Genomic DNA, 16,874 nt, shown 5'->3' on the forward strand with positions numbered 1-16,874 from the left:
TCTAAAACCTTCATTTAAAATGAAATTATGATTATTTAGATATAATAAAAAATAAAAGAAATATTCAATAAAATATTCTATTTTCTTATAAAATAATATTTTCAGAGTTATACGTAAATAATTTTGGTAGTGTAAAAGCTAAATAAATTCATACATACTGTAATACAGATAACCAAAATATAAAATTTAATTTACGGTGACACATGGGCCCACGAATGACCAAAAGTATTAAAAGCAGTAAACCTATAATTTTTGAGGATGCAAGTCCAACTGTAGCCCTCAACAAAGTGAGCTATCTACCAACTATCCTGAGCCTGAAAGGGGTGAAAAGGAGGGTGGTAAGATTATATAATCCTAGTGAGTAAACAAATAGCATCTAAAATATCTAAAGTTAAGTAAATAGAGACAGATAAAATAATTTAACATACTGTAATTTATCACCTTTCAACTCATTTCAATCAAATAAAATCAATTCATATAAATCGAGTAATCAACATGGCTTATGAATTTCTTAAAAGCTTTGGCTCGTGCCAAAATCATTTTCATACTCAGTTATCAGGGATACTTTGGTCGAGGGCTATCCCAACAGAGACCGCCAAGGTTGTTAAAAAGTTAAGTACACATAAATCATGTTTTTATTTTGAAAATATAGTCATTCCTTGACATTGGCTGAGTTCACCCTCACCTGGTGGTTTGGCGTAAAGTGAACTCTAAAGTGTTAACCTCAGGAGTTATCCAACCACACCTCTCATCTTGAGGTATGAATATAATAGGATTACCATGCCCCTCTAATAGGCTAGTCCATGGAACCCGACCACTACAGCGACTAATTTATAACCCACCATATAATAAAATTTGCAATAGCATGATATGGCAATTATTTTATTTTACAGCCTCTCAAGGCAAATTAGCAGTTCATACATTTTCAACACATTTACCAAATCAACCATTCATGCCAATATTATCATAAGCCATTCAATTCAAACCATGATTTATAACACAGCAATTAGTCTCCAATTACTCCATTTTCCAAAACCATCATTCAATTTCAAGACAATTTTATAAAATCATTTCATTTAATCACATTTTGCTTATAAAACATAAAGATTTGCCATTTAAACTCATTTTCCATAAAATCATAAAAAACCCAATAAAAACTACTTTCGATAATTAAGACGATAATAAGGTTACTCACTATTTCGGGAGTCGAATTCCAAGTACTCTGATTCTTGATTCTCAGGTATTATCTCTTTACTTTTGCCAGAATGCTCACCACCTAGACATAATGCACAATAAGCCATTTACTACATTTGTGCTAAATTGTTATACAACCAATTCGGGCTCTATACTAATGCATGAAATGGAATGAAAATTGTTCGGATTATCGTTTAAACACGGTGTTCTACACAAATTCAATTATGTACCTAAATTAAACAGTATTTGCCTAATTCGATCTATCTCTCGATTAATTGGCCAATATGTCCAATTTAACTCTAAATAATTCCATTCTTCTCCCAATACTCCAAATCATCAAGCACAAGTCAAATAGCATAAAATCTAGCAAAATCATCTTCACATTTTCTCTTGGGAATTTCGGCCGTGGTGGGTGCATCAATACTATGATTTTTCCTACTTGATTTTCTCACCATAATTCATCATTTCCTAACCAATTCACTTGAAATAAAATCAAAATCATCATCCACACTCTACATGGAAAATTCAGCCAATGAAGAATCCATGAAGAACATGTGATTTTTCTTACTTGTTTTCCTTCCAAACATGATAAATCAACTATAAACACTAAAATATCTCAAAATCTAACCAAATAAATCATCAAATCTTCTCTCTCTAAATTCGGTCAGCCATGATTCCTTCATGATATCTTGTGATTCAACCATGGAAAATGCAAAATAATGCATGGGAAAGGAAGATCACAAGTCAAAATCAAGAAATTTTACCTTTGATTGCTTGATTACTTGAATTTTCACACTTTTCCCTTGAATTTTTCCACCTAAGGTTTGTGTTCTTCTTTTCTTCCTTTGTTCTTGCTTTGGCCGGCCATAATGAAGAGAAATGGGCTGACTTTATGCTGATTTTTAAGCCAAAAAATAAATGGATATAAATTTGACACGTCACTATTCCATTGGTCCATGTGTCATACTTAGCCATTAAGCAATCTCTCTCCACCACTTAAATTTCCTCAATTATCCATGATAATATTGGGTAAAATTCATGTGCTGGACAAGTGTTGGGTGGTGTAAAATTACAATTTTGCCCTTGGGCGACAAAATGACTATTTTACCCCTATGCTCGAAAAAATATCGAAATTAAAATTTTTCACTTTTCAAACTCAAATTATACTCCAAATGATCAATCTTAGTCAAAAATTTCATCCAACACTCACATCTTAACCTCGGGTGGCAAAATGACCATTTTACCCCTTGGTCATGAAAATTCCAATTTGACTCCAAATCGGTCCTCAAACTCCGAATCACCATTTTAAGTCATTCTGGAGTTTTAAAATTCTCAATTTCATCTTAAAATCTCTATTTGGACTAGTTCGAGGGTTAATTCAACTTAATTGTACCATTTGGTACATTACCATCCTTTAACGATTTTTGAGGTACCCAAGTAAGCAAACATCCATTCTTATGTAAAAATGACATAATAAACATATTGTAGAGCTGGGCTTGACAGTACCTAAGACCATTCTACCTGAAATGTATAGATACATTGCCTTAGTGTATCGATACATTTAGTTGAAATATGGGCAAATGTATCGATACATCACCGAGGAAAGGCAAAAAAAAGTAAAAGGGGATTTGGGCATTAGCTTGTGCACAAACATTTTCCCTCTTTTTCTCTCTTTCTCTCTTTACCTGCTTCTAACCTTAAGCCCCAAATGGCATTTGGAGCCTACTTGAGCTAGATCTAAGCTTGAGAAATCGATCTAGAGGTAAGATAACATGTTTTTACTAATTGATTTTTGATTTAATTGGTTAATAACCTCGAATCTAAATATTTTCAGATTTGGTCGAATGTTCTCCCTTTAAGTTTATTGGAGATTTGAAGCCTATATTTGGACAATGCAACTTCTAAGGTAAAGATTTAGCTCATTTGTTGGAAGAATGAGCATGTATATTGAATTTGGGACTTTTTGAAACGTTGGGATATTTTCGAAAGCTAGGAAATAAACATTTTTGTAATGTTTTGATTTGTTCAAGGGGAGAATGAAGGCTATTAATGTGCTTGTGAGTTGGAGGACGTTTGGAGGCTAAAAGTTGAGCTTGATTGTTGGTGTGCCTTCGATTGTCAAGGTGAGTGGGATTTAATTAAATACATATGATGCATCTCACATAATGTATGCGCTACCATGGTACTGAAATATTATGTGTATGCCTAGATGAGAAGGCCTAGGCTAGAGAATTGATATGTATATATATATATATATGTGTGTGTGTGTGTGTGTGTGTGTGTGTGCGTGTGTGTGTGTATGTATATGTATGTTTGCCTAGAGGTATGTGCCTAAGCTAGAGAACAAATATGATTGTATGCCTAGATAAGGATGCTTAGACTCATTAGTTATCTAAGATAGGAAATTTGTGTTTATGTGATTTGTGATGAGCCACAAGGTGGCATTGTGTTAGAACCCATGGTATGCAAGACCTAGAGCAAGAGGCCTACACATGTGCAATATGAATTATGGATTAAGGACTGTGCTGAATTATGATGAATGGGCTGCCAAGTAGGTGTATGGCCTGATATGTATTTGGGTTAATGGCACAGCGATTAGGTGACATTAAATATGTGAGGCGAAAGGGCCATGATTATTTATGGAGATGATATATGCATGAATGTGCGCGTATTTGTGGTTGATTTAAGGATATGCATAAGGCTGTTAAGCCATGATTGATAGGATTGAATATGATGAATACCCATGTGGGGTTAAAGGCATAGGGCCTATAGATTTATTATGTCTTGTTTGATAATGCCTTAGAGATTTGAAGGCACTTAGAATTATACCGAGCTTAGAGATGACCGAAGCTTGTTGAATTAGAATATGATTTGATATGGACGTATGGAATATCACAAGCACAATGGCCTGATTTATGGATATGTTTTTTGTCCGAGGGATGAATTCTGGATGTTGATTTGACTTGAGATTGAGTGGAGTCCCAGGCCTTGTGACTTGGTGTGCTAGCAGGGATGATGGTAAGTTGGGACGGTGGCATTAATCCCACCTGTGATTCCTACCTGCAGTGCTTTGATGCCATTTATTGAGATTACTCATGGTGATGTCAACTATTTAGAGATTACTCTAGTCAATGATATGATTATTCGCTAGCTGCTATGGCCTTGTGCGTGATTTGTTCTCTGCTTGTTGCTACGTCACGTGTGTGATTTGTTTCTCTACCAGCGGCTTTGCCCTGAGCGTGATTTGATTCTCCACTGATTGGCCACCGAGCATGATTTGACCATGTCCAGGTTAGGACCACTCATTTGATTTCATTTGACTGTGATAACATGCATCGGGTATGGCATGATCTAATTTGAAATATGAATATATGGTGACCACTGTGAATGATATTTGATGAAATGCTTCGAAAAAATCAATTATTTGTAAATGGGATTTGAGCTTGTGCTCAGTAACTAAAGTGTGCCTGTGAAGCCTAGTTTAATGATAGCAGCTTTAAAGATAAGCCTTGAATTTATATGATTTGATGTGAGGACATAGAATTTGAAAATTGTGGATATGATACGCCATTGAGATGTGATCTGGCAGGACTTGATATGAGGAGTTGTGCATGTAGGATATTAAGATGATCCTTGCACCTTTGAATTCGAGATGTTTGATTATGAGTGTATTATGGTTAGATAGGCCTAGATATATAATTTATATGTGAAACATTATATTATGGTAGTATCCCCTCACTGAGTATTAGATGACTCACCCTTCTGTTGTACCATGTGCAAATAAGAGAAACTATGGGGTTACGTGGCAAGTGTTGTCGATTGGACGGACATGTGATTGGCATCGGATAGGTCTCCATCATAACATGTCACTCTGCTAAGTTTGTGTGGGCCTTCCGCCTCTAATTTTGATTAGTTTGTAAAATAAGTCAAGCATGATGTGCTATTTGGATTTGTGCAAGGTTTGTTATGTACAAACTTGATTTGATGGCCAACGTGCGACCTTATGAATATTTGTATGGATTATGAGCCAGGGATGATGCAATATATTTGAATTTTATTATAAATATTTGACTATTTGTTTATTAAATTCCTTGGCATTTGTGTTGCATGATTTTGGATTTTGAGGCTTGCTCAGGTCTAGTGGGCTTGTTTGTTGGGCTCGTGCGTCGCTCATGGCCTAGAGTTTGAGTTATAACAATGAAACCACTTCAAAATCTCAATTCCATAAGTCATTAATCCACATAACCATGTCAAAGTTGTAAATCATTTATGAAACCAAGTCTTTAGTGGACCAACTCAAAGAGTACATATATCTTATGGCTAAGGGACTCTAACTTGAGGCATAGTGGATTCCCCACTTTCCCATTATCATGGGTAAATATAACTAAGGTAGCTAACCTTTACAAGTACAGTCCAATGCATATAGCCAATGACCTAATAACTTTTGTGCCATCCTTTACCCACAAGGCTAACATCATTACCACTCTTGTTTGTAGCTAGGGTGATTTCCTATTAGGCAAACTAGCCAGTGAAATTGCCGCTAGTCTTAGTTCTAACTTAAGAACTCCACCTAAAACCATTTTGACTCATTAAAACCTTGGTGAAATCCCTTCACCATTTATAAAGTGTGAAATTGTCGAGCTTGTAGTCTCCTTAACCTAGGCTCAACATTTCTGTAACTTTCGTAATAACAATAAATTCAGGGTATCTATATTTTATAGAATTCTCATCATAAACTCATTACTTGACTTATTTAAAACAACACTTAGACAAGTTTAGTCATTTCAAAATAATAAACATTCAACATACATGTATCACATTGACAACATTGACTAATCATACAATTTAAAGGACTTGTTCCCATGCAATTTTATTATACAAAATATACATTATACACACGTACCTAAATTCGATTAACAAAACTAAATCAAAACATTTCTAGGCACCATTTCGTGAATACATTTTTCATGCATTTCTATAAAACATTTGAATGCAAGTCTACTCACCTGTTATGTTACTTTACCAAAGCCAACACCAACTATCTAAGCTCTTTAACCTTTCTAAACCTTGAAGCTCCAAGAGAACCTAGTTCAACACATAATTGTTATCAACCTTATCAATTAACTTAAACTACAAATCCAACTAGCATTCCAACACCCTCCAACCCTTATTTCTCTTATATCAATTTCTCCTTGTTAATCTATTAGACTTAAAATGATTATAGTTTTGATTATGACAAAATGATCAAATTTGCTTCAACATTATTTGAATGATCATTGACAAATTATTGAAATGATTTAGCTCTTATACATTTGTTTTTACATGATTACAAGCTTGATTATTTTAATTGTGTGAATTCTAGAAGCTATTGAACTATTATATACTTGTTCTACAAACGTCTACAAGCTTGAATGACTTAATTGTATGAGTGTTATACTTGCTTAAAAAGTTTTGATAACTCTATTATATAGAGTTATCTTACACATTTTTTGGCATAAAAATAGTTAAGTCCTTGTGTTTTTAAATTGATTCTAGATAGTTTTCATGCTTTTTGTTATTAAGTTTAATGCATGTTGAATCATTTTTATTTCAAGTAATATAGTCCAATTTCATGATAAAAGTCCTAATTTTAGCCTATATTGATTTAGTCTTTTGTTGTTGAAGGTTTTCAAGTGTGCGGAGCTTAATAGGCAATGAACTGTGCAAAGTGGATTAAGGAGTCTCTTGAACATACTGTAGTGGTTTGAGCATAAATTGAACTATAGAAGTCCGATTCATGTGATTCATGGACCACTGGAGAGATAAAAGAAAGGGCTTCAACTTTGTGTTTATCACTTTAACTAGTTCTGATTGGATCATGGTCAAAATTAGGTTGGAAGAAGCTAGACTTTTCAATTTTCACACAACAAAACAAAAGAGCCAGTGTCGCAACCTCAAACCTCCAAGGTCGTAGCACCAAGCCCTACTCAGCATATAGGCACAATGAAACAGAGAGCTTGGTGTCACGGCACCAATATGGGTTTCCAAAATTTTGCACATTTCAGGTTTTTATTTTTAGTGCTTTTGATGGAGTATAAATAGGACTTTTCAAAAAAAAAAAAGAGTGGTAGCTTTTTTAGAGAAAAAAAGAACATTTTGCACAAGTGAGAAATGAGAAAAAACCAAGAAGATTGAATATCAAAAAAAGAAAGTTGATAGGATATTATTTCTTACTCTTTCTTTTGTTTTAAATATGAATTATTTTTTTACGAAAATGTTGTCTACTACAGATATGATGAACTAAATAGTTTTTTTATTTTTTTTTGAATTATGGTTGATTTTAGCATGTAACTTGGATTTTATCTTGTTTATTTCAAATTAATGATTATAGATTCCATTTTGTTTGATCAACATGATGGATTGATATGGATTTCTAAATGCAACTTGACGAAGGGAATTTAGAAAAGACCAAGAGTTTGAATAACATGTGTTTATTTAGCCTAGATTAGGTTAATTGATTAGCATTTAGGATAGAAATATACCTAAGTGCCTTGTGTATTCAAAAATAGAACATAAACATAATGAACCTTCCTTTAATTAATTCACATAGACATATAATGATTAACTAGAATAGGTATTTCTACAAGCACCTCAACAGAGACTTGTAGTTAATTGTGGTTTCTAGGCTAACAATTCAACCCATTGATTTAGGTAAAACGAGAGAGATTAATTCAAATTAAAATGTTAAAGGATTCCATAGTCCTAAGCATTTAATCAAACATCTTTTTAGCAACTTCTATTGTTTAGTCCTTAGTTTAGTATTCTTACTTAAATTTTGCTTTTAATTAATTTATCAAAATTTGGTTTGTTGACTCCATGTGTTTTTGATGATAACAAAATATTCCCATTTATTGATGTCTAATTACATTATTGAAGTATGCAGGATAAAGTTTAAAACCCTTATTATTTGTTGTTTGGAAGCAAGTCAAGAAGCTTGCTTCATTACAAAATTGGTTAATCAGTTAAAGAAACAGAGAAGAAAAGACTTCGTGAAGATAGCATGTTGATAACTGATTAACACAAAGCCTTAATCAGTTAAGGCAGAACTAGGCACTGACTTAAAGTAAGACAAAAGACCCTTAATCAGTTAGCACTAGGCTTAACTGATTAAGGAAGTGTTGGAAGCTGAATTAAAAGACATGCTAATTGGTTAAGAGGTATGGTTAATCAGTTAGAGCACAAGGTTCTTGTCACGACCCAAATCCCAGGCCATGACCGGTGCAAGGGCTTAATGGACATAGCCCACTAAGCCCAAGCAAGCCTAGCTATATTATCCTGATCATTATTCCATCAAATTACTAAAGTCACATTTCATAATTTAGAATCCAGTTAATGCTATTCATTGACAACTTATAATGGCATTACCAACTAATATACATGTGTTGTCTAAACATATGTCTTAATAATTTACATTGGGTCGTCTATACACAACAAAAGAGTACTCGACTTCCGGCGAAGAGACTTGGACGAATGTACAACTATTGAATGCCGAGACACCTTCTAAGGGTCGAATATACGAAGACACTTCGACCTAGTTACCAGCTGCCTTGTGATCTGAAAACATGAAGTTGAAAACAGTGAGTATAAACCCAGTGAGTGAACAAGGAAGGGAACAAGCAATAGTAAGGAAGGATTTAAAAATCATGATGCACTTATTTCAAAACAATGCAATTTAATTTAGTGCTTATCAAAACCCCTCAGGAAAACCCCAATTGATTAAATCACTTAATGTAAAGGGTCCATGCTCAACAAAAGATTTGAAGAATGAAAACTTTAATAACTTTCATGCAATTCAAGTCAAGTAGACAATGGGTCCTCGCTACAGTGGAAAGGCATTCTCGCTATAGCGTAGCTGCAGCAAGAATGAATTTTCACTGCAACGACACTTGACTTAAATTATCAACTGGCTGAGGGTTTCTTAGCTGGCCAAGGGTTTCTCACCAAACCCCTCATTTTAAACTTAATTTGTTTAGTCCTTAATGTTGTAAGTCCATGCTCAACTATGGTAACAAAGAAGTGGAAAATAGCGCAACAATTGATTAGGATACTAAGCGAAACAGAAAGTTTTTCGCTGCAGCAGGATTCAAGCCATAAAACACAAACTTTTTCGCTGCAGCGAGAACCATGTCTGGTGAAACCCTCGAAAACCCGAGAGTTTCTCACTGCAGCGAGAATGAATCTCGCTATAGCGAGAAACAGGGCACCAGAAAAAATTCCCCATTTCTTCAAGAAAAGGCCACCCTGTTCACATGACAAATGTAACGTGAAACACATATAAATTCACAAAGCTTAACATGTCAAATTTCACATGCATTTCAACCATATATATATTCATGAACTTTCCATGATACACGTATCTATATATGTGTGTGTGTATATATATATCCATCATCATGCACACTCTCCCATCGTCATCAGCTCATGTGCACTCCCCACTAGCACATGGCTAGGTCAAAATCGGCTTATGCATACTCCTACTCGCACATAGTCGGGTCATCATCGACTTATGCGCACTCCTACTCGCACATAGTTGGGTCCACATCAACATACGAAAGAAACACCCAATGCATATTATACATATCATCATATTATGATAACACATAAAGCACATTTTCACAAGATAAAAAACACTTCACCAAAGGCTTGTTCCCAAGGTACATTTTTAAAGAAAAGCTGGATAAAATCTTTCAAATGTTTATACAATTACATTCACATTCCCAAAACAAATTTTGAAATGCAAGTCCACTCACCAGTATTATTTGAGCCTTTAGCCGATCCTAACTTCCCTAATTGTCCAAATGGGATGATGAGGCTTCGTTGGAACCTATCATCACATTAACATCACTAATTTGTCAATTCACATACTTATAAAGTCTAAAGCTTTCTCTTAGCTAGCTTCCAATTGCCATTTAAATGGCTATCTATTTTCACTACCCTAATCACTCTAAAATGAGTGGATAACCTCAACTACAAACATTCACAATTCCCTAAAATATCTACCAGCACATGCTATCCATAATTTTCGCAATTAAAATAAATCATACTTATAGGTATATATTTATGAAAATTTTTAAAATTGACACCCCTTACTCACATTGGTAGCTTGAAACTTTGAAATTCTTTCCAATAAATTTTCCAAGCTATTATGGGAGCTTTCTCTCTCTTTCTCTCTCTAAACACCTAACTAGTGAGAGAAAGTATGAAAGTGGGATTTTTCAAGGGTTTTAAAGTGAGAGAGTGAAAGAGCACAAGGATTTCATGAAAATGTGCATCAAGGCATGGAAAATTGGAGCTAGAGAGAGAAAGTTATGGAAGCTTGAAGAGGACTCCCATGGAGGATGAAGAAACGTGAGAGGGAAGAAGGAAGAAGAAGAAGAAAAGCTACTGGAAGAAAGATATTTATAGCTCATACTTATTCAACTCCTCTTGAAATTATGAAAATGCCCTTTAGCAATTTAACTTGTTATTCTCCAATCTTTTGTGCAATTCTTTTTATTCTTTTGACACTAGGACAAGGTCCACAATGATCTAAACTATTCGGGTTTACGACAACTTAAAATTTTGACTCGGGGTGCAAAATGACCAATTTGCCCCTGTTGTGAAAATTATCGAAACTTCTAGTTTTCTTCGTGTTTTCATCAATACACATTATTTATTCGGTCTTATGCCTATTTAGACCTTAAAATATCATAAAACCTTTTTCTGGGAGCTTTTCAGAGGAAATGATGAAACTACCCCTGACCCGTGTTATTACGTCTATGCGTAGTTGTGAGCCTATAAGGGTTGAGGTCTCACAGTTCTAGTATCGTCAAGCATCAAAAACAAGTTTGAAAATATAGTTAATCATTGAAGGGAGCCAAAATTCAAGCATCTAAGTTGTCTATGTTCACTTTATTCAAGTGTTCAAACTTAAGAAAGCTCACTTCATTCAATCAAAATTCATCTCATTTCATTTCAATTCAATTCGGTGGCATTTGGTTATTATCGTTGTTCAAGCAAACCACTTGTTGAAGTCATCCTTTGTAAACAAAAATCGACTAACAAATTCAACCATAGGCACCTATCATTCAAACCACTTTTAACAAGCCATCTCATTTTCAATGACAGAAATCACTTTATAATTTTTCGTCTAAATATAATTGACATCCCTGTTGTTGATTTTGCATATGCAAATATACATATTGAACAAGTAATATAGATAGTAAATCCATAATCATATTCCACAAGGATTTGCTTCTAATTCTTCATTAAGTACTAAAATTATGACAAATTAATCTTATTCAAGTAACTTAATTTTGTAGACAATTAATTAAAACTAAATTCAATGAAAAACTAAACTAATTAAAAAAAACTAAAAATTCACTAGAGAAAGGCCATATATTAAAACCTAGGATTATGGGTTCATTCAACACTTCATCTGACACCAGATTCTCTTGTCATTTACATTCGTGGGCGGTTTTGCTAACCTATGTTGGTCCCATGTAAATGTGCTAGAGGGGGTGAATAACACTTTTTTGCTCTTGATAAAATTGGCTTCAAATTAAGAGCAAGTTGAAAATCAATAATGACTAATTCTATGGAAGATGAGGGATGATTTAATAAATAATGAAAGTAAAACAAAAATAAAGTAGACAATACTCAACAATTTATAGTGGTTCGGTCAAAGACCTACATCCACTACCTTGATTGTTCAACCAAGGATTTTTCAAAATCAACTCACTAAAAGCAGTGGAATTCCAAAGCTCCCACCAAGCTTTACAATGGCTTTTAGCAAGCTCAGCCACAACCTTATACAATGACTTTTCTCAGGATCAACCAAAACCCAAACGAACTTTTATAGGTTAAGTTATAACCTATACACCTAATCAAGCAATCCAAGCTTGAATAAATTCCCTTAGAGTGTCTTGCACACTCTAAGTATACAAGGAGAAGAGAAATAAAGGTTTACCTATGATCACTGACTTGATCCAAGTGGTACAAAGTGAAGTGCTTGAATCTTTTACAAGGATAGGAGTAAAGTACAGAAAGTATGCTGAAGGTTTTTTGTAATTTTTGAGCTCTTTTTGATCTTTGAGTCACCAAATCTTGTTCTTAGCCATTGGGAAGGGTTTTTATACTTGAAGAAATAGCTTTGATGGGAGTTTGATAGATTTTGACCGTTAGGGAACAGTTTGGAGTCAGTTTTAACCGTTAATTTATCTTCTAGCATCCAAGTTCAAGGTGGCAGATAGAGTGCTCTTAGTTGACTAACTTGCTTCTTAGTCGATGAAGTTGATTTTGTCTTCTAACCCCAGTTTCAAGCAATAAGCTCTTAGTCTACTAACGATTCCTCTTAGTCGATAAGTCGGTTCTGTTTCTGAACTTGGCTTCTGGCAGTAAGCACTTAGTCGACTAACAATATCTCTTAGTCGATTAAGTTGATTCTGTTTCTGATCCCGCCAACTCCGTTTTTGAATTTTGGCTGATTAATTCCCATCTTTATCCAACTAAGTGGCTTTTGTTTTATGACTTTGATTGTAGCTCCTCAACCTCATGAGATTTGATATTTACTTTTTAATGATTATTTTATTATTACCAAACATTTTTCAACCTACACACTCAAGTAGCATTGTTAGACATAAATGAATGGGAATGTCTTATTATCATCAAAGACTAATGGAGCAATAATCTCCCCCTATTTGATGATGACAAAACATTCCTTGATTAACAGCACAATGTCTATTTATTCCTTTTTGTTCTGCACAGAATGAGGGTTTTCTCCCCCTGAGTTTGTGCTCCCCCTTAATGCATAATTTTATTCTTTAACTCAGCAAGTTTTTATTACTTCTTAAAAGAATGACAAGTATATATATATAAGCATTTGCTAGAATATCATCAATATTGTAACTAACTGTCTATCATCGATTTCTTGTTATCAGACATTATCCATTCCAAAACTAGATGCCATAACCCATCCAACAAAAATATCAGCATTTATATTCATTCTCAACCAAATTCCACTCATAATATCATAACAAAAATTAGTTGTCAGCATAACAGCCCAATATCAACACCCAATCTTTAAACAGCAACAAACAAAATGATATAAACATCAAGAACAAATTTAAATGTTTAACCATCCACAACTAAATAATATAAACAGCTTATCAGCATCTCATTTTCAACACAATAACATAAACAGCTAAGTCAAATTTAAATGTTCAACTATCAGCAAAACAAAAATAGCTTAATTCCTAAATTGCCGCTAGATCATTTCTATCTTCTATTTCCCTTAAGCTTTCTATTACTCCCCCTTTTTGTCATTATCAAAAAATGAGCATCAAGGAGCTGATGAAGATTCTGAGGGAGTTGATTCATTTGTTCCATAGTGAACAGCAAGGGGTTTTGGAAAGGATGCAAGGGAAGCTCTTTGGGATGAAGATTTAGCAGGGGATGTGTTTGAGATTTGTACTGGATCCTGAGTGGAAGTTTTGGCAGCAAGCTTGGTTTTGTCAACTAGCCTTGAGGATTTTCTTCTTTTGATGGTTTATGTCTTGGTGGCCATGGTTTTCTGCCTTTACCAGTCGGTTGGGATTTGGCTTTGGTGGATACAGCTGCTTGCTCTTGCTCCTTATCAGCAGGTTCACTTTCTTTGGCAGTGTGAACAGATTCAGGAGACTTCCTTGCTGATGTTGATGTCTACGCTTTAGATTTTGCTGCTTCTTTCTCTACTTGTTCTTCTCTGACCATTTGATGAAAAATATCCATGATTGATACTTCCTTAGAGTTAGGTGGAGAAGGCTGTTATGGCTAAGGTCCCTAAGGTGGAAGGTTGTCATTAAAAGATCCAAGTATTTCAGTGCCTTCAACTGATTCTTCTTCATTTTGAGGCTCAAGCAAGGGAGATTTCCTTGGTTGATCAGATTGACCTTTAGCTTGAAAGACATGATCTTCAGCAGCTTGTTCAGCTTGTGCTGGACTTGCAGTTGCAGAAGAGTCTTCAGTTACAGGGACAATAGTAGACTTTCCTTTTTCCTTTATCATATTTTCCAGTTCTTTCAATTTTTCTTCAATTTGTTGCATCTTTGCTGACTGATCAGTGAGTTTTCCATCGATCCTCATCAATAAGTTCAAAATCATGTCGTTAGAGATTTGAGAAGGGTCTCTGTCTAAGCAAGAATTGTAGAGGGCTTGGGGGTTTTAAAAAAATTTTCACCTTCAAGTTTGTACCCCATCTTTGGCAAACTTCCAAGGTAAATTGCCTGGTCCCTGCTCTTTACTTGATTATTCTCAAACCTTGAGCTCCATATCCCCTTTTTTTTTACCAGTGAAGTGATTATATTCCATAAGGCAAATTTACTTTATCAATCTAACAGGCTCCTCTCATCCTCTCAATCATGAATCGACCCAAGTTGAGTGGAGAAACATTGAAGGCATGCTCCATTAGCCACATGTCCTGAATACCGACATAGCCGAAACTTCCACTTCTTTAATGAATATGTGCACCAATAAAGTAATGTAGTATTCTAATGTGAGGGCTTTTGATAAGATTGGCATAGCTTTTGGAGGAATATCTTTCTTTCTTTCTTGTGATTACCTCCCACAAAGATGAAGGATCATAGTTCTCAGGAATTTCATAATTACCCTCTTCACATTCAATCTGCAGCAGACTTCCCAAATCTGCAGCAATCACCATAAACTCGTTTCCATTTAAGAAGACATTCAGACCATCATTACTAAAATCCTCTGGGTCTTCAAGTTTATTCTCATCTAATGCTATGCTTGCATAAAATTCCTTTACAAGACTAGCACTATATGTTCTATTTTTAAAAGTGCTAAATTTCTTCAATTTCATTTCCTTAAAATAATATGATAAACCTACTTGAATTTCAGGGGCCTCATCAAAGATCTCCTAGTCAATAAATTTACCACATGTAATAGGAGCATTCTCTATCTTTTTGAACCTATCCTCATGAACTTTGTTTCTAAACTTTGAGAACGGAAGATTACCTTTCTTGGAGAATTTTTCTTTTTCTTTCTTTGTCTCTGCTTTTTGTTCTTCTATTTTTGCTTTTTTCCAGTTTTCACAACAACAGAAGCAGACTCAACTTTTTTCTTCTTTTTCTGAATTTTTGCTGGTGAACTCTCTTCCATTGGCCATTTAAATTTTTTCTTTTCCAGGATGTCTTTAGGCAGAGATGATTTTGCCATTTGGTTTTGAGCAGTTTCTAGCTTAGGGTTTTTTAAGTTTGGGAATGAGGAATTTTAATTTTAAGAGGGTCGATTTCAGATGAGAGAAAATGAAGAGAGAATGAGTTAAGAGAGATTAATTTTTCTCAAAACCGTCAATTTCCCCCTGTTTAAATATGGTTGGTAACTCTCTTTTTCAAAATTAAAAAATTTACGTCTCATTTTAATTTATTGTTAAGCGATTTTTTATTTCTTTTTCTTCACCCGATACCCTATCTCTGTTTCCTTTTATTATTTTATTCATTCTTTCTTGGTCCCTTAACTAACTAAGTCTTATCTCTTTCTGACTGAGTCTTATTATTTAAAGAGACAGAATACTCTTAATTGATTAAGCGATTCTCTTAATCAACTAAGTGCCTATTGTCTTGTGAATAGAAAGCTTAGAAATTTTCTTACAGTTCCTGCACATTAACCATCTCTAAATTTCTCCTAATCTCACAAAATCTTTCCTCACCTAGGGGCTTAGTGAATATATCAGCTAATTGTTTCATTGTGCTAACAAACTCAATTTTAATGTTTCCTTTAATCACATGATATCTAATAAAGTGATGCCTAATTTCAATATCTTTGGTCCTAGAGTGCTGGATAGGATTCTTTAAGATGTTGATGGCACTTATGTTTTCACAAAATATTGGTACAATATGCAAGATTATTCCAAAGTCTTTTAATTATTGTTTGATCCATAAAATTTGAGCACAACAACTACCTAAAGAAATATATTCAACTTCAGCGGTGGAAAGTGCAACTGAGTTTTATTTTTTACTCAACCAGGACACAAGCTTATCTCCTAGAAACTGACGTGTTCCACTAGTGCTCATTCTATCTATTTTGCTTCTAGCAAAGTCTGCATCTAAATATCCAATAAGATTGAAGGATGTTCCTCTAGGATACCACAATCCTAAATTTTGTGTGTCTATAAGGTACCTAAAGATTCTTTTTATAGCAGTCAAGTGTGACTCTTTAGGTTATGATTGAAACCATGCACATAAACATGGACTAAATTGAATATCAGGCCTACTAGCAGTTTAGTACAGCAGGGATCCAATCATACCTCTATAAAGCTTTTAATCAACGTTCTTTCCTTTTTCATCTTTATCAAGCTTGGTAGAGGGACTCATTGGAGTGCTTATTGACTTTAGCTTCAGCATATTAAACCTTTTTGGCATGTCTTGAATGGATCTTTCTTGGTTTAAAAAGATGCCATCCTTGCATTGCTTGATTTGGAGGCCAAGAAAGAATTTCAATTCGCCCATCATGCTCATTTCAAATTCACCCTGCATTTCCTAAACAAAGTTTTTACATAAGTCCTCATTAGTAGCACCAAACACAATATCATCCACATCAATTTAAACAACAATTAAATCATTCATGCATTTCTTAATAAATAATTGTGAGGCCTTAACCTCTATAGG

At 34.4% G+C, this 16,874-nt stretch overlaps 1 long non-coding RNA gene across 1 annotated transcript; it reads right to left on the minus strand.

The window, feature by feature from the left end:
• Positions 276 to 1,996, minus strand: LOC18598617. The gene is made up of 3 exons (XR_001928034.1): positions 1,959 to 1,996; positions 1,196 to 1,276; positions 276 to 314 (listed from the first exon to the last, which is right to left on the minus strand). It is a non-coding gene; the product is annotated as an uncharacterized LOC18598617 (long non-coding RNA).

Source organism: Theobroma cacao, chromosome 5, assembly GCF_000208745.1.
Source record: "Theobroma cacao cultivar B97-61/B2 chromosome 5, Criollo_cocoa_genome_V2, whole genome shotgun sequence".
NCBI lineage: Eukaryota > Viridiplantae > Streptophyta > Magnoliopsida > Malvales > Malvaceae > Theobroma > Theobroma cacao.